At 32.2% G+C, this 25,561-nt stretch overlaps 1 protein-coding gene across 1 annotated transcript in view; it reads right to left on the bottom strand.

The window, feature by feature from the left end:
- Positions 1–25,561, bottom strand: part of LOC129216343 (adhesion G protein-coupled receptor L2-like) — a 93,250-nt gene that overhangs the window by 52,370 nt on the left and 15,319 nt on the right.

Here is a 25,561-nt window from a genome sequence, read left to right as displayed (position 1 = left end):
AACGAAACATTTATGGATAGCACTGGTGCTACTTGGAGAGGTAACTTATGATGTCACCTCCAGTTTTATTTCAAAAGGTTACTATTACTTTCAAAGCTATTTTATAAACATTACAATCAATCAATTTCAGCAAGTTAAAAAACTCTAAAAACCTTAGCTTATAAGCTTTTATTACACTTACTCTGCCGTTGGTTAGTGTAAAAAGCTTTTTAATAATTGTCAAAAATAAAAATTTATAATAGTTGTTTGAAAGAACGAGAACAAACAAAAAGAAGAGAAAAGACAATGGCGTTGTTCCATTTCACGGGTTACTAATTTTTTTTTTTTTTTTAATGTGAAAACTAGTAGTACCCGCACGGCTTTGCCCGTAGTACAAAATTAAAAGGTTATTTGGTTCGCCTGTATATTTAAAAATAGTGGATGATGAATTTCTCACCAATTTGCTATGTTCATTTGCTCGCCCATATTACGGTTCCACATTATGATAATTTGGTAATTTACTCGTCCACGTTGTGATAATTTGCTCGGTAAATTTTTTTTAAAGCTCGAATAGAAAAAGAACAAACTAAAATTTTCGAAAAATCGCTTCGAGGTGCACACCCCCATGCTATAAACTAATTCTGTGCCAAATTTCATGAAAATTTGTCTGGTCTAGGTGCTATGCGCGTCACAGAGATCCTGAGAGACAAACAGAGAGAGATCCGGACAGAGAGACTTTCAGCTTTATTATTAGTAAAGGTAATTATCGCAAAATCCGTGAAATTTTCCTTTAAGTAAAGCTGAACGGTTTTTGGTGAATTCAGGTAAATTCTATTCATACAGTTCATTAATAAATCGTATTTTTTTTCCCGTAAACCGTGATTTAAGTTCATTATTGTGAATTCTATTATTCCATTGTAAAGCTGCATTTAACCATACATAGATTTGCAGATTTTGGGCTTTTGAAACTTTTCAAGTAATGCAGCTTTCTTAAGGGTTCTTTGTTTTAAGTCATCACTTTAAAAGCGTTTTTAAAGGCTTGTTTTCACCATACACTTGTTATTCATTTTGTTTGTTTGGTGTGACGAAAGATTAAAAAAAAATCTTCATTCACTTAATTTTTTCCCCTGATAAGTTCAAAGATTTTATTCACCTGATGTTTCACCTGAGATTTTCTACTTATTCGGTTTCTAATTCGTTTATGAGTGTCCATAATTTTATCTTTCCTTGGAGATTTTTATGGTATGTAGTTTTAAAGCTTTAATACCATTTTTTAATAAAATAAAATAATATTATGTATTACTTTTTATAATTTTAATGTTATACAGTGGCGGATTTACAGGTTTGCTGCTTCGCCGCAATGCATGTTTGAGGACTATTTAAAAATGAACAAAACTTCATAAAACATCTTTCACACGCCTTTTTAGATCTATCCTTTGGGGTCCGTGGTCGTGGGTCGCAATTGCAACACACACACACATTTGCGATTTCGTAAATTCGCCACTGATTTTCTAACGAAAGTTCAAGAATGGTTTACTTTGGCTGCTTAAGATTTTGCCTTCGTTTAATGTTTCATAATTTTGTCACTTTGATTTAAAAAACTAGTATTTAAAATATACATATCTAAGACTCGATAATAGAACCAAGACTTTGGTTTCCATGTCTTTTATTTGAAATTAGTGGTATCCGCATGGCTTTGCCCGTAGTATAAAATGAAAAGGTCACTTGGTTCGCCTCTATCTTTGCAAATATTGGATAATGATTCTCACGCCAATTAGCTATATTCATTCGCTTGCCCATGTTACGGTTCCACGTTATGATAATTTCGTAATTTATCATAACGTGGAACCGTATACCACGTTGTGATGATTTGCTCGGTAAAATTTTCTTAAAATTGGAATAGAAAAAGAACAGAATCGAATTTTCAAAAAATCTCTTCGAGGTGCACACCCCCATGCTACAAACTAACTTTGTACCAAATTTCATGAAAATCGGCCGAACGGTCTAGGCGCTATGGGCGTCATAGACATCCAGACAGAAATCCGGACAGAAATCCATACAGACTTTCAGCTTTATTATAGATAGAGATAGAGAAGAGATATCGTTAACTTTACTTACAACTGAGAAATTCTTTGGTGAAATATTTGTCAAATTTTTATCTTAGCAATTATGTTACCTTCTGGGGTATGTGATATTTTTCTACTTTAAGAGAGATTTGATTGTTCTGGAAGTTCGCGCCTGTATACCTTTTTCCAAAGTAAAACTATTAAGAAAGAAACAAATCGATCGAAATTTATTGTTGCAATTGATTTCTTTTTCTATTTTCCTTCTCTTTAACTCATTTTCACGTTATGAATATTTTACTAAATGAATTACAATTGCTTTACGTAAAATCATGAAATTAGAAATTGAAAAAGAATAACAAATCTTTCCATTTTAGAAAATCAGTTTTTTAAACTTCTTTAAATCAGAAGGATGGGGTAAGAGTTCACAAAATATTGGTGTCTCCTATTTTTCGCTGATGCAAAGTTTCCTTTCACCTGTTTTTCAGTTTCAACCTTACCTTTTGATACATTTAGGGGGGGGGGGGGGATTTTCAATGTATTCAAAAAGTAGGTCAAACGAAAATAGGGTAAGAACCCCAGTAATTGGCACTTTAAGAGTTTGTCCTTAAACTTACCTCTGTTTTCATTTCTTAGAAAAGAAATATTTACTTGTAAATATTTTTGTACCAAATAATGCACATCTGTGCATCTATTCAGTTCACTAAAAGCAAAAATATTTGAATAGATATTTTTATAAAAATTAATGTATAAATCAAAATATATAATTATAAAAATTAATGTATAGTTACCAAAATCACCCGTAATTGGCACCTGATACCCCAGTGTATGACACCTTGTGATCCAGTGTTTGGCACATGTTAATAAAACTGGAAAATCACTTTATTTTTCACTTTTAGATTACATACAAAGTTCATCATCATAAGAAACATTATTAATGTTAATTTAGAGTTGGTAATTTTACATAAATTATGTTAAATTACAAATCTTAACGTTAAAAAACGTGTTTTAGAGAAATAAAAATTTGGAATGTTACATGAAAAATAATATCGAGATTATTTATTATATTCTATATTATAGCTGTTTTATCAGTCGGCATGCAGTTTTGATTTTATGAATTATAGCTGTTTCCACTGAAATATAAGATCATTATCCGTTGATTCTAAGGGACCATAAAAAAATAAAACGGTTCTCTACAGTCGCAATATCTGACTGTGATGGCCAAACATATTTGTTTTTTTATTGTTTTTGTTTTAAATTTAACAGTAGATCCTGGAGGATTCAAATCAATAGTAGAATCCGTACAATAGTTTTGCTGCAAAAGTATCAGAAATCAAACTAGTGACATATTCAACAACACATTAGGGACTATAAGCACATACGCCAATTACTGGGGACTAGCAAAACTGAAGCACCACTAAATGGCATCCATCATTTCTTCGAAAACCCAAAAAGAAACAAAAATTTTCTTCTACCCACTCAAAGTAACACCTTTCATCTAAACAAAACTTTTGACAACCAAGATTTAAAATTAATTTTAAGTCAGATTTTAATGGATTGATGCCATTAGTGGATGACCATTAGATTAATGGATGATGGACCATTTAGTAACATGAATTGAAGTTATAATCTTTAAAGTAAATGTACATTCAGTTGATATATAGCCTTCTACTTTTAAAAGATTGGATGTGAATCTTATTTTATGACATTTTTGTTGGAAGTGCTAATTACTGGTGACCTGCCAATTACTGGGGGTGTTACCCTACTAACAAAATTCCACATGGCATATGACACACTAAATGTTGCCACTAAGCAATGATTCAACATATTTAATTCAGTTGAAAGTTGAATTGAAATAATATTTATTTATAGGAAATACCTTAATCTATTTTTCTTTTTTTCGTGAACATTCTAACTGTCAATCATATTAAATGATCAATTTATCTTTAAAGATACTTATCATAATAGCTCTTTTCACGAATCATTCCAGTTGCAGGCAGTAGCAAATAAGTTATCTGTTCTAATGAATCGCAATACCCACTAGATCAAAGCTGAATACATGCTATTTTTTGCACTAACTCAAAAAGTAGTAAAAACTTTAAAATATTTGATCAAAAACAATGTATTTCGGTTTAAAATTATACAAAAAAAAAAAAAAAAAAACCAGGAAATAGATTTGCAAGAAGGATAAGTAGTAAATTTTTAAGTAAAATATCTTTGTGGTATTTTCTTATGAACCCAAGTTAGAGCGAAGTTCACAGCAAATTGAAATTTGCTCAACGTAACAGGCAAAAAATTAATCGGGGGAAAAAAAAGAGAAAAGAAAATAAAAGTTTACAGAAGTTCTGACATTGATCTGACTTATAAAGTATTTAAGCTTGTCTGCTTCAACTTTCTTCCTTTTGGCAGATAAACTAACCACCACAAAATTTTAAACATTCAAAATTCAGGACAATGAACTTAGGTTGGGACCTTTTCCATGGAGGCATGAGGAAAATGAACAAAACTAAATGTATGAACCGTTCTGAGTGCAAGGAAACAATAAAAAATAATCTCTTATTTTAATGTCCAGCATAATTTTTTATCGTGAATCAAAGAACTAAGATGTGATAATAAGCTTTTTATGATCCATAATTATGCAACAAAAGGCTCAAAAGTGGAAGAGAAGAATTTTTTTTTTTAGTCATCTCGAGGTTAAATATCTTAAGAAGAATAAAAAAAAAAATAGGGAACTGGCATTTGGAGCATTTGTAAACAATGCTTGCGAAAAGTCTCTGTCAGACGATTTGTGGAATGTACACAATTGCAAGCGTGCCACCAAATATGAGTTCAACTTAAATGTAAATAGTAAAATAGGGTCATCTCAGTAGTTATTTTTCTAGCAGGAGAATGCGGAGCTAAGAGAAATAGCGGGGGAAGTGAAATGCTAAAACATTTCGCTCAGTTTTTGAAGCGCCACCTGACAATATTTTAACTATGTTATTAAACATGTAATTGATTCCAGTCAGGAGATAGTTACTTCTGAAGATCGAGGTGTATGCTCGCAAAAGTTTTGTCCAACTTAAAATTCTTTGTTTCAGTGGTAGAAAAAATTTCTAAACTTAGTTATCAAATGCTATCACTTCGAATTCATACGAACTCTTATTTGCAACTGCAATAAACTATAGGGGGCGTTGCAGCCACTGTATAATGGCGGACGAAAAAGGTAAAACAAACAAATGCCGTAACTTATAACTTGCTTCGAAGCTTAGTTCTTCGAAGACAGTAATTTTTATTGTGTTTGTAGGAAGCTTTCTTTTCTTTTCTTCTAAAATCACACTACACCACAAACTGTCTAAAGCCTGTAATTTACCCCAAAGAAAACACGTGGAATGGAATGTTTTACCTTTTTCGACAGTATTGTTAATCACCGCAAGGTAGCGTATTCGAGCTCTGGAGTTGCGAATAAAAACTTAAAATTTAATAAAAACTCATATAGAAATGAAATATATTTACGTATTGGCGTAATAACAGCGTTATTGTAATATTCGCAGTAGTATAGAAAATTTGATTTTTTTAAAAATTGGTACGTTCATCGTTTGTACTCATCCTGTATTTTAAATGTTGGAAAAAGTAACGAATCAAAGTTACCAGATACTGCAAGTTGGTATTTTATAAAACATTCTAACATTTAAAATATGTAAAAACCTGCGTGTAAATTGTCAGATGACGTAGAACATTTTTCTTCTTCTTCTTCTTTTCTTTTTTTTATTTTTTCCTGTACGCCATTCTTACAATAGAAGTTCCCACACCAATCGTTTCCATAACTTTTGAAATGTTTTATGCTCTCAAACAATGCTTAGAAAAATCGTAAGAAATTGTCATTACATTTTGTGAAGAGATAATAATGTTAATACACACAGTTTGTCTAGTAACTTCTTCCTAATTTCGCAGAAATCTTGGCACAAGAAATGTAATATCTTTCCCACCTTCTTAAAGATAAAGAAAATATTCTTATGAAAATTCGCTTCCTTTCGCTGAAGCATAACTGTTAAACAATAGCCATATATGAGATTACAGTTTCTGACGCATCACTACTAGATACTTGGCTTTTCATGCAGTGATTATTTTCAAAAATAATCATTTATCTTAGAATTTACTTTTTCCCCCCTCAGATCTGCTTTTGTATCACTTATTGCCAGAGCTGAAAGAAATATCAATTCACAAAACTTTCTCAATAAAACAAAAGCGTAAAGGATTTAGTTCAATACTTATTTATATGCGCATACAGTAATAAAATGTACGTGGCACAAGAATCAGCCTTATATTATTTATGTTTAAGATGATGGTAGTGAAACAGCGAAAAAGGTGGAATTGATCAGTATACGTAATCCTTTGCTAATTGAGGGATCGACAACCTGAGGCCTGCTGGCCGTATACAACCCACTTTGAACGTATACCCAGCTTGCTGATGGAAAAGGAGAAACTGTTCTTGGTAACAAATTAAAAACATAAAAATTTTTATTTTATTTATCAACTGCATTTCATTTTGTTCTAAGAAAAAATGACTTTTTTTGTTATCTTTCTTGGGAAAACTTGACTTTAAGGGCAGTTGGTGTTACTCAAATAGCTTTATTTTAATCCGTTTCATTTTTTTAACCTGAACTTCCAGGAAAGGAAGTGAGAGTCTTGAACGAACTAGTTAATATTTTTTCCTGTTCCACCACCCCCACCTGCTTCCCCATCATCTCTTCCCAAGTAACGGTTCTGAAAACACAGCTCGGTATTCTATATTTTGCATTTAAGTTGTTAGAATTTCAGTTTTTTTTATACATGTGTTTGGAAGGGAGGAATACTTTTTTTTCATTGTAAAACTTGAATTCTCTTTTGTGTTTCATTTTAAATTAATCTTCGAATTGTTTAATCAACAGGTATAAAATTATTATTGATGGCAAATGGTTATGTACAGGGATTGCAATACCGGACCAAAAACGCAATACTGGTATTAATGATTTTTTTTAACGTGATACTGGAATGCGATTTTAATACCGGTATTAGAAATTTCTCAAAAAAACGTACAAAAACATAATGTTTCTTTGCCATATTTTATTTTTATGTACAAAAAGTGCATAACTTACTTATTGTGAACAAAAAATATAAAATAAAGGAACATTTACCATACTAAAAAATCAATAATAGCAAGAAACATAATGGGGTGGTTTCCTTTAGTCAAAAGTACTACTTTTAATCATTAAAATGGATAGAATGAGCAAAAAAAAAAAAAAAACTTGAACCCAGAAAATACTTTTATTTTCCCAACAGTTTTTTTTTAATTAATGTTTTAAAATGTCCGATTTTTCAAAAAAGGCGTGGTCTTTATGACGTCACAAATGATGCAATTTGGCGCATCTTTCTACTACGTTTCAACTTTATCAAGCAGCGAATTAAAATTGCGCTCTACGCTTGTTATCAACCATATCGTTGCCAATACACGTGAGTAAAGATGCGAATTAAATATTTTGTTCTGTGAATGGCAACACGGAATGTCATTTCATCATTTGTGATGTCACACGACAGAAGTGCAAACAATGAAAGCGCACCGATTTAAGCAATTTTTTAAAAGTATTAAACTTAAATGAATTATTTCAAAAATGATCAGATCCTATGTTTTTAAGCATACTCTTTCAGAAAAAAACATTTTTAAAATTTTGGAAACGACCCCATTGTCATTAAGCCTGAAACTCATTTTACTGAAAAAATTTCCTGCAATATTCTTACTGAATTCATGGAAGCCGATGGTACTATTATTAGTTTGAGAGTTACGATGCATTTGATCTTGTTTCGTTTTCTTTTCGAAATTCTTTGCAATTATGTAAATATCTGAAAATACGTTCCAACTGATTGTGCTTTACCTCTTTGCAAATGTCCAAGCCATAACAAATATTATCTCGCTTGGTATAAAGTTGAATAGCGAGACAGAATAGCACGCTAATACCGGCGACAACAAATTACTTTTCAATGTTTTTTTCAAATTTCAGTACAGTTGAGACAAATATTTTTTATGAAATATCATAAAGAATAGCTGCAATTGATATTTGCAATGAAATGTTCGTTGCAAAAACGCATTCGTAATTACAATTAAAATTGATTTTCACAAGGGGGCAAGTCAAAGAAATGGAGAAAATAAAAACGTGGTTTACATAAAACTCACGAAAGTACGATCCATCACACCATCTGGTGATGAAAATATTTTGTAATTGAGCAATCACGATTGCTGATTGTTTTCATTTGACTGTCCTTGATGTGTGGTTCCTTTTTCAACTTCACCGTCCTCTGTTGCGCGGCTCCTCCGGTCCTGAGCACTGTCCCCAGGAATTCTCTTTTCCTGGTCGGTGGCGTCCATGTCCTTCACACACGCACGCTCGTGCACATACATATACACACTCACACACAATCACACACACGCGCCTTTACACACATACACGCCACCGTGTATTCACACAGGTTTACTCACACACACAAGTCTACACATACACAACTATACACAAGTAACCGTCAAAGAGGAGGGGCAGGCTTGGGGGGACAGGAGCTGTTTCTAGAAACAATAACTTCAATGAGTAGGGTCCTGTCGCAGCTCGTGATTGCGAAAAACATAATTTGAATTCAAAATTTCAGAATTCAAATTATTATTATTATTTTCTTTCCTCTACTTTTATATTTATTGATATTCTATAAGTTCGTGCTTTTGAAGCCAAATTTTTTCTTTAATAGATGGATTTGTATGGATGGTATTTGTTAAATTGAAAACTCTTTATTAAAAAACTATTTATAATTTTTAGCTAAAACCGAAGACACCAGTATTCTATTTCAGCAAATACCAGTATTACGAAATTGCAAAACAGCTCCAAATACCGGTATTTGGTATACCAGTATTGTAGTCACTAGTTACGTTTAAGCATTACGTACACTAGTTGCATGAAGCAAATTATGTGTACTCTAATTCTTACTGCACAATTTTAAATATTTTTTTTAAACAAATACATTAAATAGTTAAATAAAATAATTAAACAAAACAATACAAAATCATGAATAAGTTTTACACACTGGTTTAATTCGCAGTCAAATAAAAGCATACGTAAAAAGTTTAAAAATCTCTAAACTCGTTTGTTCATAAAAGTAACTCATCTAAAAATAATTGTTGAAAGCAAACTATAGTATAAAATATCATGATACACAATTAAATTCTGCAACGGCAAATCCATTATTGAGACAACAGACGGATGGTAACAATTTCTTTGAATATTCCGCTCACAAAAAATAATTTCATTTGCGTCCTTAAAAAACAAAAGTCTCGTGATGGCTTTGGCATCAATTACCCGATATTTTCGAAATTCAAATGGAATCTTTTTGTTTTTTCAGTGCATTGAAAAATCTTTGATAATGCCGCTATAACATGAGTGGACAACAATAATAGTTAAGAAATTATTTCTATTCTTCAAACAAAAAAAATGTTTTTTAAACTGGAAGATGTTGTGTGACGTAACAGCTTTAGATGTCACGAAAAAAAATAATGGAAGAACAAAACAATGCAACATTGGGTTACATACGATATGAAGAAAATATATTTAATTCTTTTTTTTTATTAACATTACTCAATCAAATGTTTCGTTTATGGTAGCGTATATCAGAGCTAAATCGTGATGATAGATCAGGTTTTTGATATTGCGAGTACTTTTGTTAGAAAAAAAAAGGGTTTATTTTTTGTTACGATAGGAGTAAAAATCATTAAGTATTTGAAGTTCAAACTTTGCGGTTCTAAACAATAGTAATGACTTAAGGAACAATAATTTGTTCTCTACTGAGAATTATATAAGACAGGAAGGCCCATGACTACAGATTTTAAGACAATTTGTTACTTTTCTATGAATAATTTAAAATATATCAAGAACTTTTTGGGCATCCTGTGCAATATACAGATGAAAATACTGGATTCGTGAAAATTTCGAATTTTGACGGATTTTCAAGTTTTGAATGTGTTGAATTCATTTTGTCTATTTTTTGGAAAATGTGCGTGCGTGTGTGTGTGTTGGTGGTGGTGGTGTGAGTGTGCTGGTTGTGGTGTGTGTGGTGGTGGTGATGTGAGTGTGGTTGTGTGTGAGTGTGGTTGTGTGTGAGTGAGCGGTTTTTTGTGGCCGCTTTAGAGCAAAAACTACCTCTTGAAATCAAGCGAAATTTGATATACATATTTATTCCCATGCGAATAGATACCCATTAGCGTTTGGAGCCAACTGCTCGAAGGGGGTGGAACAACCGAACGTTTTCTTCAATACGCAACAGCTATATCTTAAGACGAAATAGATGGATTTCGAAGCATATTGGTCCTTAAGTAGACCTCAAAAGTTGTAGATGCTGATTCGATTAGGCTACAATAGCTCAAAGGGGCATCGAACTTCATAGTTTTTAGGTTAGAAGAGCTGCTGTATTATGAAATTTTTAAACAAAATCCTTAACGGAAAGGAGAAAACGACTATACTACTGCATAAAGTATTAAATAATGTTTATATAAATAGGTCCTTAAACTCTCAGCAGATGTAGAATTGTTTCTACATGTAAAAGTTTAAGACATTATAAAGACACGTGGTAGCACAAAGTGAGCAACCCCTAATAATGCTCCTTGTGGAGATCTATCGAACGGCTTCTTATACAGAGGTGTGCACAGGGAGAAGAGATACCTGTCGGCGCCGGACCGAGCCTGAAAGGGGCCAGGGATTTTTTAAATGAGGGGTTAAATAGTACATGTAGAAACGTAGAAATAAACAATATGGGGAGGGACCCGTAAAAGTCATTTGTGACGAACCTCAAAATTTCTGTGCACGCCCCTGGGTATACATAACAGCGTGTTTGATGCTACTTAGCAGTGGAAACCATATTAAAATTAAGTTAAAAGCTGCTTCCTGAAGACTGGCACAGAACGTTGTACTTTTCCCCCAGTTTGGGCCAAAGAAGGCCCCCAGGGTCTAAGTAGCCTGTATTTACGTTATAAAAGTCATCCAGAAGCGAGTTAGTTAAGGAAATTTAAACAGAATAAAAATGTCAGTGTGTAATGCAAACCTTTCTAACTTATGTAAAATCTTTCACACGTAAAAACTGCAGTCTGTCACCTTAGTTAGGGTTTTTAATTGCGCAATATTTATCAGAGTATGCCTCTGAGTTTATTTCTTTCAAAGCGAAAAGAAAAACAATCTAGCAAACTCTCTTCCATTCTCTCTCTGTCAGTGTCTCATGTTTCCTAGAGTTGTTTTCCTGAAACAAAACTGCAACACTAAAAGTGACGTGTGAATCTTTTGTCACGTGAAATAATTCGTCGACGGCTCACGATGTAAACTTCATTTTCATGCCAGTTCCGTGTTACATTGCTTTCAAAAATAATGAAGCGATCAAAATTATTGATTTTATTTAAAGTGCCGCAATAAAAAACAACAGTACACTGTAAAAAAAATCCGTAAAATTTACAGAAAAATACTGTCAGCCAGGACGCCAGTTTTCTTCCGTTTATTTTACAGAAATCTTCCGTATTTTTATTATTTATTCAAGCTGATTTATTATTTTATGAAGATTAAAAAATGAAACTATACTTTCATAAATTCATTTCAATATTTACTATACTACTACGAAATACATGTATACAAAGGTAAATTTCCGAATATGCCTCTGTAACAGATGACAAAAAAACATAATAATAAAATATTGATTAGGATGCAATGAAATGGAAGTTGCAAACGATTTAAGACTTACTCGCATTAAATAAATATAAGACCAAAAACTCGAGCACGATAACCAAAATCCAAACACTCGGGCGAAATTTCGAAGATTCGAAGAAAAACAAAGTATAACCGGTTACAGATTCAAAAAAACAGAGAAATCCTGTATTTTATTACGAACAGTTTTTTTCTGTAAAAAATACGGATAACTTCTTCAAAATTTACAGTTTTTTTTTACAGTGTATCGGAAAACATTAAAAGGAATACAGTGCTACCGAAAGAAAAACTTCAAAAGAACTGTTATTCTTTCTGAGTTTCTTCTATTTATTTATCTTTTAAGCTTTATTTTATCGCAACTCTAAAATAAAGTTTAAACTCAAATATGGAGTCTGTCAATTATGTATCTTTTCAGGTCGGTCCTTGGTCCGCATAAGTGATAGGTTAACTGTATTTAAATAGCATTGTGTATTGATATAGATTCATCGCAAAATCAAATGAAATAAAGGCGCATATTTTTTTGCGCTTGAGAGTCGCACTACACATTATAGGACATTCAAAATCAACATAATTGTGCTTCGGTACAGATATGTTTCATTTAGCTGTAAGGCGGGATCAATACAGGATTTTCGCATCAATTTTTGTTCGGAAAATAGTTATACAAGGTAAAATCACAAAAATAAATAAATTAAGATGTAAAACACAGGCATCAAAAGATCGACTAAAAATAAAATGAAAGGTATGCACTGCAAATTGAAATACCAGTTTATAATTTTGTGATATTTGTACAATTTTACATGATTTCTCTTTTTTATTTACTTCCTCTTTATAAGCGCCAGCTACTATATTTTTTTTCTTTTCTGTGGTTTTAAAGTTGCTAAAATTTGACATAATAGCGAGTTAGGATAGGTAATATGTCCAATGAAATGGATTTTGTTACTTTTATGATGCTACAAAATAGATGTGGAACGGAACAGCCATTAAAGGAAATAAAATATTTTGATTTCGTGCGAAACCACTTTTAATATTTACTAGCGGTACCCGCACGGCTTTGCCCGTAGTAGAAAATTTAAAGGCCATTTGGTTCGCCTGTATATTTACAAATAATGGATGACGAATTTCTCGCAAATTTGCTATGTTCATTTGCTCGCCCTTGTTATGGTAATTTGCTCGTACACGTTATGATAATTTACTCGACTATGTTATGACAATTTACTCGTCAATGTTATGATAATTTGCTCGATAAAATGTTCTTAAAATTGGAATAGAAAAAGGACGAAATTGAATTTTTGAAAAATCGCTTCGAGGTGCTCACTCCTATCCTACGAACTAATTTTGTGCCAAATTTCATGAAAATCTGCCGAACCGTCTAGGCGCTATACGCGTAACAGACATCCAGATATCCAGACTTTCAGGTTTATTATTAGTAAATATATATAAAAAAGAGAAACAGCTTTTTTTTACTGCTCCTTGTGATGCAAATTAATTGTAAACGCTTCTCAAAATATTTTGTTTGCAAAAAATCTTGATTTTTTTTTCTTTCTTTTTGTCCGATATGAACTTGTTATGCATTTTTTAACTCCACCATTCTTAACCATTCCAACATCGCTGACAAGCGCCAATGAAAAAGAAAAATTATTTACGCTCTTTACAGTCATTTGTTTCAAGTTTTCTTGCATCACATACTTGGCTAAATTGATTTATGACACGGGTCATGTTTTCGATCATGTGAACGCTATATCCGTTATTTGACACTTAAGCTTGAGAGCCCTCTGACGAAACTCATGGCGGAAGGTCACCGAATGCGAATGCCATTAAAAATTAGTTTAAAAGGTCTAAAGAGCATTTTAGTGCAGAGTTTCATTTACACGTGGGTGAATTTTACAATTGGAGGGAAGCATAAAAGATAATATTAAGGTTATGTACATATCAGTGCGACATTGTGTTAGAAATATAGTAAAAGTAGGTTGCTGTTTATAAACAGAAAATGTTATTGTCCAAAGTAAGAAATAATTGTTTCCTTTTTAATTCTGGACTACATTTAAGTAGGTGACTGTTAGATACTTCGTAGAATTGGCATTATAAAAATAGTTGTAGATGGTTAATTGATTAGTTAGAATAGCATTCACTTCGAATTTGAGTAAAGCGTTCTAAGTATTTGCGAAATGTCGAAAACAAGCAACAGTAATCACAAATTGGGTGATGGAAGAATATTCCTACTTCAATGGTGTTCATTTATCTCCCAAATACTTTTTTAAAAAAACTCGAAATGGATACAAAAACATTAAAATTTTTGGATAAAAATGATGAGTAACTGGATTAAAGTTTTGGAAAGAACAATTTCAACTTGGAGAAGTTCTCGCACTTTTGTGAGGGAGTACAAAACTATAAAATGCATAAAACCTAAGATTGTACTCAGAGCTTGAACGAGGTAAGGACACAAGAACAAATTGCCTCGCGTAAGCCTGCGAGGACCCACAATAAATAAATAAATAAAGGATCTCAGAAACACCTTTCGCGACTTTGGAAATTTAACTTTAGAGTAAAATCTAAACTGCTACTCTTCGAGTCCGTTAGTATTATTAATGTTCCCACTAAGGATTTAACTGTGTATAATCAAATTTTTGAGATTATTTTTTGTCGGTTATGCAAGTTTATCATAGAGGTAACTTTGTTGAAGAAAATAGGGTCAAACATGTAAAATTCACAACCATCGCCGTATTAAAAATAATTGTATAGCACTTGTATTTGAATACACACAAAACAGTGTCCTATGCTTCGTTTCTCTTTTCGCAAATACAATATTCCTGCTGATTTGTGTGATCAAATTTTAGTAATGACCCCCCCCCCCTCCTAAACTAGAATCTGGATCTCTTTTTTTCTCTCTCTCTACATATATACAAGGTATGATTTCGAAGTTTCTAGACTGATCTCAGAACTAGAAATTTATTGGACATTTAAGTACAGCGGACTAAAATTCTTCAAAATATGATCCTTCAGCATCAACAAAGCGCTGCCAGCGCGTCTTCCATTGTTCGTAGCCCTTCTGGAAGTTCTAGGGCGACATGCGGTCAAAGGCTCTCGTCGAAGCCTGCTGGACTGTTTTTTTTTTCCGTCGATGGAGTCGAATCGTTTCCTTTTTAGACCTGTCTTGATTAGGGGAAGATGAAAAATTCACTTGGAACCAAGTGGGGGCTGTAAGATGGTTACGCAAGTGTTGTCACGTTAAACTTGACCAAAACTTCATCGTCGGCGAGCGACATGTGAGCTGACGCGTTGTCGTGGAGGAGAATCCAATCGCCTTTGATCGCCAGGCGGACGCGGCAGACTCGATCCCTCAAGCGGCGGAGCACTCCAGAGTGATTACCTTTTTCGTATCTCCTTTTTTTCGATCGAGGTCAATGACACGCACTCAAGCAACAAACGATGCGCACTCTCCAATGTTCCGATGCCAATTGCCGCAGCTTCCGTTCGTTTTCTGACATCCCCCGCTACTTCCCCAGCCCATCTGCACTAGTCCGCACACACCCCTTTCTCGAAAAAAAAAAATCAGTCTGAATCACACCTTGCATGCATTTTAATTTAATGTGTGTACATGTTTAAAAAAACTGAGGGGTTTCCAAATACTTCCCTCGGCACAACTTTATGGCTTTGGCGACAGCCATAATCTTGAGCTGAGCGTTACGAACAAAAACATCATTGACATAGTTAAAATTGTACACAATCAATAATCAGTCATTGTGATTGAAATGACTATACAACATATTTCAATTGTTTAGAATTGTATTATGAAATGCACATATCAGAGCAACAGTAAGATATCTTAGTATTATTTCTGGGATTAGATATCTTATTGTTGCTCTGAGGCGACGATATTTGAGGGGACCTCATCACTTCAAATGCCTATGGGCCTCCGAAGACTTAATCCGGCCCTGGTTGTATTGAGTTAAATAGGTCCTATTTTGATAAATATTAGCTTTAAAACACATTATTACGCTAGTTGTATTCTATCACTAAAAGTTTCGGCTATTTTTAGATCCCACTGTTTAACAGCTAGAAAAGTTAAAAAGCGGTTTTCACACTGTTTAAGTCGTTGGCCTGTGGAAAAGTTGTTTTACAGGTGAGATTCGATATGAGTCTCGACAGCTTTCTCATTATTTAAACGCTTTAAATGAAAGCGTTTATGGAGCAAGCAATTTTGATGTCCAGTTTATTCAATTGCTGGATGGCAGCACAAGCTGGTTCTTGGACATTAGCTATCATCCTCTGTTCAAAGTTGCTCATTCTGCACGCATTTCTGCTCTAGCAGCTCATTTTTCAAAACTTTGCAGACCTATGTTTCACGGAAGAGCTTGATATCATTATGGAAAAGGATTCACAAATGTTGGACACAAGATGGCGGAAAAACCATGTTGTATCTATAAGCGACGTGCCAGTGTTAGATATTTATTTCCCCGTTGGAAGCTTATACTTGAAAGAAAGAAATGCAACAGATTAGGAACGAAGACGGAAAGCTTTTTAAAAAAAAATTAATGTAAATAATGGGAAGATAATTTTCGGTTTAAAAGACTCAAATAAGTTGTTCTGTTCCATTATTTAACAGTTAAAATATATAATGAATATTACACGAAATGAAGTTAAAATCGTTCAATTTTCGAAACATTTTTTGGTACTTAAAATTACAATTGCAACCTCCTCCAACCTTTATCAGTTACTTAAGTGTAAAATTAGTGTAGTTAGTCCTAGAATTTATTTTAGACGCTGTTTATAACAACAATAATGGTTCTATTAAAAGCATCCTTTACCTGTTTTTCATTTTTGGTTTATATAATTGCTATGAAATTCTTCGTAGTTAGTACATGTTCAGGGTGGCGAACAGAAAAAAAAATTTCCCTGACTTATACTTGATTTCCCTGATTATGTTTACCATATCTCCCTGATTTACGTAACCAATTATTGTGGTTTTCTTTTGTTGCCGTACTTGAAAATCATTGTATGTTTATATAAAATGCAGTATTTAAAACGTTTTAAGCTGTTAATAAAAAAATATTTTAAAAAGATGCTTTCTTTTTATTAAAGTAGCAATAAAAAAAACATAAGTTCACTTCAATGAAAAAATAAACTATAAAACAGTACTATAAATTGTCTACGTGGAAATATTATAGGAAATTTAAAACAAATGGGTAATTCTTCAAAAAGTAACTTTTTTTGGCATACGCCTTTTACAGTAAAATCTTTAAGGAACAATTCATTTAGCAATGCTTTTTAATTCCATCAAAAATGTATCCATTTAAACATGCCAACGATTTTTTAATGACATTTTTTATTTTAGAATATTTTTGGTTCACAACATGTGAATTCTCACCTCCGTGGCATGTCACACACCTTGTGTGACTGTATATGTTGCTTAATAACTTGTTTAATTAAAAGTATATACTTATTCATTTATTATTCCCTTCACAAGTGTCTCAAATACTAATTGTTGAAGTATATATATATTTTTTAATATTGTGTTTTAGTTTCTTTTAGTAGGATAAGGAGTCGTGTCACACAATAAATTTTCACCTCCGTTACCTAAGCACAAAATGGCATTCCGCATTAACACGTGGCAGTAATGACATCAAATTTTGTTTCCCATGATACAAGGGAGCCCCCTGGTTTATTTTCAGCCATAAAGAAGCTGTGAGATTTTTCTCGAAAAACAGGGAGATAAATTTTGTTTAAAAAACTAAGTATGGTTATTGTGACTTCTCCCCTCCGTTCACTTGAATTCAAGGGAGGTAAATTAATGCAAAAAAAAAAAGAAGTGAATATGTTTTCATATTCTTAACGTGCGCAGATTGTAGCAACGAGGAAAAAAAATATTTCCCTGAAAACTGTATCCATTAGGCCTATATTAATGAAAATTTCCTCACCTCCGTGAATCTCACTTCCGTGTCAGACCTTATCAATGTCATTATTTCTGAGGTGAAAATAAATGATGGAGGGGAAATACATCAATCCTTGGCATTCTACCAAAATTATAAATTGCCAGTATATTCTCAAATTTACTAAATACTATTTTTAACACACATTTGAACTAAAAGGATAACTACTAATTAAGTCGTACTTAATTAAGAGAGCTTAATATTAGATTCCCACTAATCATTAAAATAGCTCATTGTTTGCACAATTAACAAAATTACTACTTTGATGTTAAATTGACCTCGGTTTTAAACATTAAAAGTTTTTTTTTTTTTTTTTAAATACATGAACAAGGCATTTTTTATTTATTTTTTTATTTATTAGTAAAATAATTGGAACTTAGTTGGGCCTTTGTTTATAATTTCTTTTAGTAGGCAATACTTTCATGTAAGAATATAAGAATTAAAAAAAAGGAAACAACAACATTTGCGTTCAAAAGTTACATTTTCTGGAGACTGACCCAAATACTTTACTTCCAGCAACCACTTAGTATAAGAATGCTAAGAAATTATTAAAATTTCTCTTAAAGACATATGTCTAATCATGATAAAACTAAAAAGTTTATATTGAAATAATTTTGAGCTACATTTTCAAGCAGTATAATAATTGCTGCTAGAGTAACAAGTAATAAAGAAAGTATAGAAGTAATGTAGTTACATTTATGTAAATAGACATATTATGTAAAACAAGTTGAAACCTTTAGACATTCATTCATATGGAGCTATTCTGTAATCAAGAACTTAGGTTTTAAAGAATTATTACAGCATTTTAACTATTAAAAAATAATAAAAATATTTTATAGCTTGGTTTTAAAACAAAAGGCGTTTCAAAGTCTGAAGGAAAAACAAAAACATCCTGCAAACTGCGACGACAGCAAATAATACGATGGCAAAAAATAAGGTTGATTTTGGTTCAGCATTCAATTTTAGCAATTAAATTAAGAACCTGAAGAAGTAATAACTTTTAAGCCTTTATTTAAATTAACGAAATTCTTCTTGAAATCGTGATTATAGTACACTAATTACTTGCAGACAATAAGTAAAGACACAGAAGCAGTCTTTGTAAGTGAATCCTGGTTTATAAGTTAAGGTTCAATACTTTGACATTGGGGAGAAAATATGCGGTAATCCCACCTCCTTAATTTTACTTTTTTTTTAGTAGATAATCAGAGGATAATGCGCAGGGAATCAGGGTACGTACTTAATTTCCGCAAAGCAAAAAATTCTTAATTTAATCAATTTTTCCTGAATTTTCATTATTTTTTTTGAAATTCCCTAATATTCCCCTGATTTTTCCCTGGTCAATAAAATTATCTTCTTTGATTTCCATGTTTTCCTGGTTCACCCCTGATGTTTAGAGCAAAATTGTAGCATGGTGCGTAATTTCAGATTTTATCTCTGAAAACTTATTTTTATTCATAATTCTCGAAACTAAACATGGCGATATCTTTCCCTTTTCAGTGACACATTTCAGATTTTCATGTCAGCAAACAGACGATTGTCAAAAAAAAAAAAGAGGTGTTGCAATTAGTGTATCGTTTACCTCAGGTGCAACAGCTGATAATGTCCATCTTTCATATATTACGCTCCGATGAGGGATGACATTTGGACACGCATAAACAGATTACGGATAACGGAGACGGACCGATAATAGGGTCGCAAACATGACAACAGAGCAGAACAAAGTTTTACATTTAAGTAAACGACCGGATTCATTATCAAAAGAAGCCGAGGTTTTAACAGCGGTTGCGAATTGCTTGTCAAATTTAGGGTCTAAAACCATGAATATTCATAATTTGGAATGACTGCAATAATGATTCTTTAAGGAATGCCAATAAATATGATTTATTAATGCACACTTTTCTGATTAATAATGTTTTGCCCAATGATAATTTAGAATGAATAAATGTTTGATTAAGAATGAGTTTGGCTATCGAATTTTTTGTGTTGCATTGATGATTCAGAAGTTGAATTAAAGTGAATTAAAAACAACTTCAGTCAAACTTTCAAATTTTGACTTTTGTCCGGTTTCACTGTCCAAATACTTCTATATGTGTCGTTAAACAATTTAAACACATACACGCAATCACAGGATTGCAATACCGTTTCCAAATTAGCTGAATCATTACACAAAGTTTGCTGAAAAAAAAGACATTTTTGTAAGGTCATAGTGATCCAAGCCTGTCATTTCGAATTTTTCCGGGGAGAGGGAGTGGGGGTGGGGGCAAGGTTTTTTTTATTCAATGCAAACTTTATCGGAAAACGGCAAACCCACGGCCACTTTTATGAAAACATTAATTTTTCAATGCCAGAGGGGGAGGGGCAATTGATTGCCCTGACCCCCTAAATGACGGGTCTGCAAAGAGCTCCCATGACTTAACATCGAACCGCACCTGAAGGTATGAAGAAAAAGATTGCTGTCCGACCATGAAACATTCTCAAACTTTAAGGGTAAAGGAGGGGGGTGGCTGTGTCCGTTAAAGCCACTCCATTTTTTTAAATTATGAACCTTAATATTTGTTGCGGAACTTCATGTGCATATTTAAAAATATAGTTTTCACTGATGACAGTAGTCTCCCAGATCACAGAGTAACTTATAGCAGCAGAACATAATTTCTAACAAAAGAAGTACAAGACCCCTATCCTCTTCCAAACTTATTTTAATGCGAAAATAGTCTAAATTCCAACTAATATGTAAAAATTTGCATACAATTGAAAAAAAATTCTGTAGCTAAGCTCCCGCGCAAATTAAGCCTTGTACACTGTACAGAAACATCATCGTTATTGACTTAGAAAAGTTCAAGGTTTCACCAGAAAATAAGTTAAAACCAGCAAAATTTAGCTGAAACCATTGAAATTACAAACAAACAGCCTAAAGAACCAAAATTACTTATTGTAGATAAGTTTCACCAATGGAATAGTATTTTTGGAGGTCACCAGTTTATACAAGCACCATAACATTGGCGAAACTTATATCCCATTTGATGGCAGTAGCTAAATTTTGCTAGGTTTAACCAATTTCTTGAACTTTGAACATTATTTTTCAGCGAAGTAAGGCTGTCTGAATCTTATTGAGACTCTGTGATTTATTTTTCAATTTGTTTTTGTGCCACGGACCGTTTTGAAGCAAAAAAGAATCTGGTATACAGAGGCGTATACTGCCGTGCTAAGCACAGATGTGGTATCTGCAGTAGAGCTCAAAATGAGAAATTGACGATTAAAGTTTTACAACTCGTTTCTTTGATTTATGACTTAATTAAATGCTCAACTTTCGGTAATTGTTTCGTAAATAACTTATCTAAAAACCGTGAGAGAGTATTTTTGTAAAAATCTTAATTTAAAATTAATAAATGTAGTTACGACAAATTTTCTTTTCAAAACCTTTTCATATACTAAGCTATTTTCACCGTAAGTGACAATTACTAAGCATTTTTAGGGGTATCTGCACAGATACGACAAAAATAGCTTAGTAAAACGTTCTCAAAGTATCATTAAATAATACTAAAAACATCTGCTTTCTTTGGACTTAGCTGTTTCGCTTTATTTTGTTAATACAAATCTAACAGAATCTGCCTTCTGAAAGATACCATTTTCAAAACTCTGGACACTGTAATCCATAACAATTTTCTGTTATTTATATTCAAAGAACGTGTTTTTTATAATGTTTTATTTTCTAGATTCATTTTTACCGAGCAGACGATACTTAAATAAAAATATTACTGGCCGTAGAATGAAATGCGGTTTGTTTGCCTGAAAGAATTAGATATGAGTATTTTACATGCATTTCATTTTTAGAATTGCATAATAAATAAACATTTCAATAGAAAAAGCTGAATATTTACCTTAAAAATTAGGCAAAGTTGTATTAGTTTTTATAATCAACCTGTATCAACTATTCAACGGTAAACTAATTTTAATATTCTGTGTTACAATAAAATGTTACATTATTAAATATGCTGCTTTACTAAGGTATAAAAGTCGTATCTACAAAAAATACTAAGGAAAAAAGTGGTAACTGCGCAGATACCATTTTAAAGGCTTAGTATTTGTCACTTACGTTCAAATTGCCTTAGCAAACTAAGCAAATTTGCAATTACGACTTTTTTCTTAAAGCTTTTTCTAATATCTCGCGTTCACAAATTGCCAAAAAACTTGACATTTATGTAAATTAAATCACTAACGATCACCTGGTGACAATAACTCAATTTTGATAAAATGTGCAGATACCACATCTGTGCTTAGCACGGCAGTATAAAGATTACTACATCTTGTTTATAGCACTACTAAAAGAGATGCAGTTAGTAATTAATACCAAGGAAAGTTATAAAAAGCACTGATTTTGCAATGAGTGGTATTTTTGTCCCTTTTTAGCCTACTTTCCCAGTAAAAGACAGAAAAAGAACAAAAAAGAATGAAAGAAGGCTTAATGCATCTTAAAAATATCGCGGAAAAAAAGAAAGAAAAATAAATAAAATAACTAAATAAATATCAAAAAATTAAAAATTGAAAAGTTGGGTATTGAGATGGGGGAAAATGTCTGTCGGTCTGTCTGTTGGTCTGTCAAATATCAAAAATATCTTTTTGATATGAACAATTTTCCGTTCAATTTGAACAGTTCAAATCCCTTAACATTAGCGCCTACGGGGAAACTGAAAGTCAATGTAGATTCCGTACTTGAAGGCGGATTTACTTCAAACAAATTTTGTTGGAAATAGCTCTTGACGTCGAACTCCAGACTCCGACTCCGAGAATTTAGGAGCACCTGATTCCGACTCCTGTGCCCGACAATTAATCGAACTCCGACTCCCCGACTTCGCCCCTAACTTCGTAGCTTTGGCAAACATTTATAAACGGAGGACAAATGACTGACTCCGATTCTTGGACATTTGACTCCGACTCCTTTATCCCAAAATGAGGTTGACTCCGACTCCGCAGCTATGGTTTTAACTGTGAAATAATTACAGTGGCTCCCAAAAGTGTTCGTACACTTTGAAATTTTTTAGTAAAACCAAAATAACTCGGAACTGAATTCGAATATGAAGTCCAATATTTTTTCACATCATTCCTGTGTCATTCTAAATACAACCCATTGGTTTTTTTCAAAATATTGACGGATCTTCTTTTTGAAATGGGTCAGAAAACGAAGAGACAGAGAAATAACACGCCACAAAAGTCATCGTACACTCAAATATTTTCGAATAAGTTCATGATTAAAATTGTCATATGCCGTTTTATTAATATTTTTGCATTGTGTTGACTCTTATAAGTCATTTGGCTTTAATTTTTTGTTTATTTATTCCTTAATATTGTGCTTATTATTACTATAAAATGGCTGGTATTCGTAAAAAACCGCAAACACCATTCAAAACTTGAATTTTTTCCGACAGTAGCGGTAAATTGGTTTGAAATATCTCTAATGTAGTTAATTTATTTGTTTGTATATGAAAGTGCTTGATAAAATTCTTCAAAGTAAGAAGTCGGACCGAAAACAAGGTAAGAAAAGGTCAACCGGCAAAGTTGACAAAACGTAATCGGAGATTTAAAGTTAAAAAAATTATGAAAAATACACATTTGAGTGCTGTAAAAGTTTCTGCAGAGTTAAATGAAACATTTTGCATTTAATTTTCACCTAAAATTGTTCGCCAAGTTCTCTGATTAGCTGGATTAAATGGGACCTCTTCCCGCAGAAATTTTCTTGATCGTGCGAAAAACAGAAAACTTATGCTTTTCGTCGCAAAATCAATGATAAATAAGCTCAAAACGTTTTAGATTTACGTCTTACAGATAAAAATTAATTCAACATTTTTGGTTAAATTGTTATATAATTGTAAGTATAAGAAAAAATTATGAACTTAATCTTAAGAACTTAAATGGATCAGTTAATCAGGAGGGTGGAGGTGTTTTAGTGGAGGGTGCATATCAGCATCAGGACTTGGTAGTTTGGAATTTTTTGATGAAATAATGAATCATGCTGTTCCTATAAATATTTTAAAACCAATTTTGAACTCTTAGCCAAAAATTTGGTTATTGGAAACAACTTTGTTTTCTATCAAAATAACGATAAGAAGCACACGGTTTTCAACGTTTGCGTCTAGTGCCTCGAAAATTGACCTAAAATTTAGAAAATACCCCCTCAATCTCCAGATTTTAACTTAATGTAACGTATTTATAGATATCTGGGGGCTAGATTACGAAACTAGGGCTTTAAAACGAAAATAGAGCCAGAAATAGTAAGACTCGAAGTGTGATTGAACACTTACTCAGAAATTACGCAAAAAAAAGAAAGAAAAATAATGAAAATTATTCCCAGACGTTTAAAAGGTGGTATAAATGCTGTATGATATTCTACTAATTAATAACTCAATCAAAAGTTAGATTATTCAATGATATATGGACATTTTATAAAGTGTACGAAGACTTTTGTAAGATAAAATTTCCGGCACTTTTTGGTTTTTGGTTTTTAAAAAATTAAGTTTTAATATTTTTTAAAAACTTTTCGCGCAGTTTTGTTAAAAATAGATCATAGATCTTATAATTAAATACCTATTCCGAAATATTAATTCTAACCAATGGATTGGGGTCTATTTCGTTGAGAGTCGAAGGTGTACGAAGACTTTTGGGAGCCACGGTATTGTTGATATGACTTGTATTTATTTTCACGCTAAAGTTTTAATTTAGGTAGGTATTCAGTTTTCGGCGAATAAACTCGAAGTCATTTATGTTTCTACATAAAAATATGCGCAGACGATTTTTTTTTTTTTTTTTTTTTTTGACAATGAGAATTAGTTCTTTAAGTTGACATTTTATTGTTTTTATTTATTTTGGTAAGTACATTAATTCATTTCAAAAATTATTTTTGGCAACAGAGGAAAAAGAAACGATTTTTTTGATATGATGTATTTATTTCAGTAAGCTTATTAATTTTAATTATTATTTTTTTCGTTTTGAAAGCTGTTAAAGAATTTTTTGTTGATGGTAAAAAGTGTATTAGCTGCTTTGTTTAAAAGGTGCTGCTATTTTATTTGTTCGTTTATTTATTTACTTATTATTTTTTTAGCATCTTATTTTTTAGATGAGTGAGGCATATTTTATTCCTAGAAACAGCTTAAAATATTAAAAAATAATTTTTGAAACAATTTGTGATTCTAGCTATTTTTGAGAATATTGATCAGGCGTAAAGTAGTATGTAAGAAAGTAGTATGGGTATACGGGAAAGTAGACTCGTTTAGTTCTAGACGGAACTTCTTGTTTTCTGTTTTGTTTAAATACAAGTTGTTCCAAAATCTATTAAATCTTATTTTTCTATAATCTATAATTTAGTAAGCGGCCTTTTTTTTAAATTAGTTCGGTTGAAATCTATTTTGACAAAATTAAAATATATTTTCTAAAAAATTAAAATCTCTCTTCGAAAAGTTCTGTGGGAAAATCTACATTTAAACAAATAAGAGTAGGTTTCTATTTCTCATTGAAAGTTAATTAGAAGATTTCAATTCAAGAAGCTTTTAGGGGTTTTTTTCCGTGAGTGATAAAGGGAAAAAAGGACTTCTACAAATGGATCAGTAAATGATTTTCTTTTTCTCTTCCTAGTGTAGTTGAAATGACATATAATAAGCTGCGAGGTTCAAGTTTCTGACAATGACGACGAGGGCATATCACAAAATTATGATCTTAATTACTTTCGAATTGTTTTGAGCATAAATTATTTTAAACAGCTGTTCCTCAACCTCTTTAAACGTATGGGCCTGTAAAAAATTGCGACAACAATTTTTTTTCCATACACAAAAAAAAAAAAAAAAAATATTATCGATTAAAGAACTAT

Source organism: Uloborus diversus, chromosome 2 (assembly GCF_026930045.1).
Source record: "Uloborus diversus isolate 005 chromosome 2, Udiv.v.3.1, whole genome shotgun sequence".
NCBI lineage: Eukaryota > Metazoa > Arthropoda > Arachnida > Araneae > Uloboridae > Uloborus > Uloborus diversus.
This window is presented reverse-complemented; position numbering and strand designations above follow the sequence as displayed.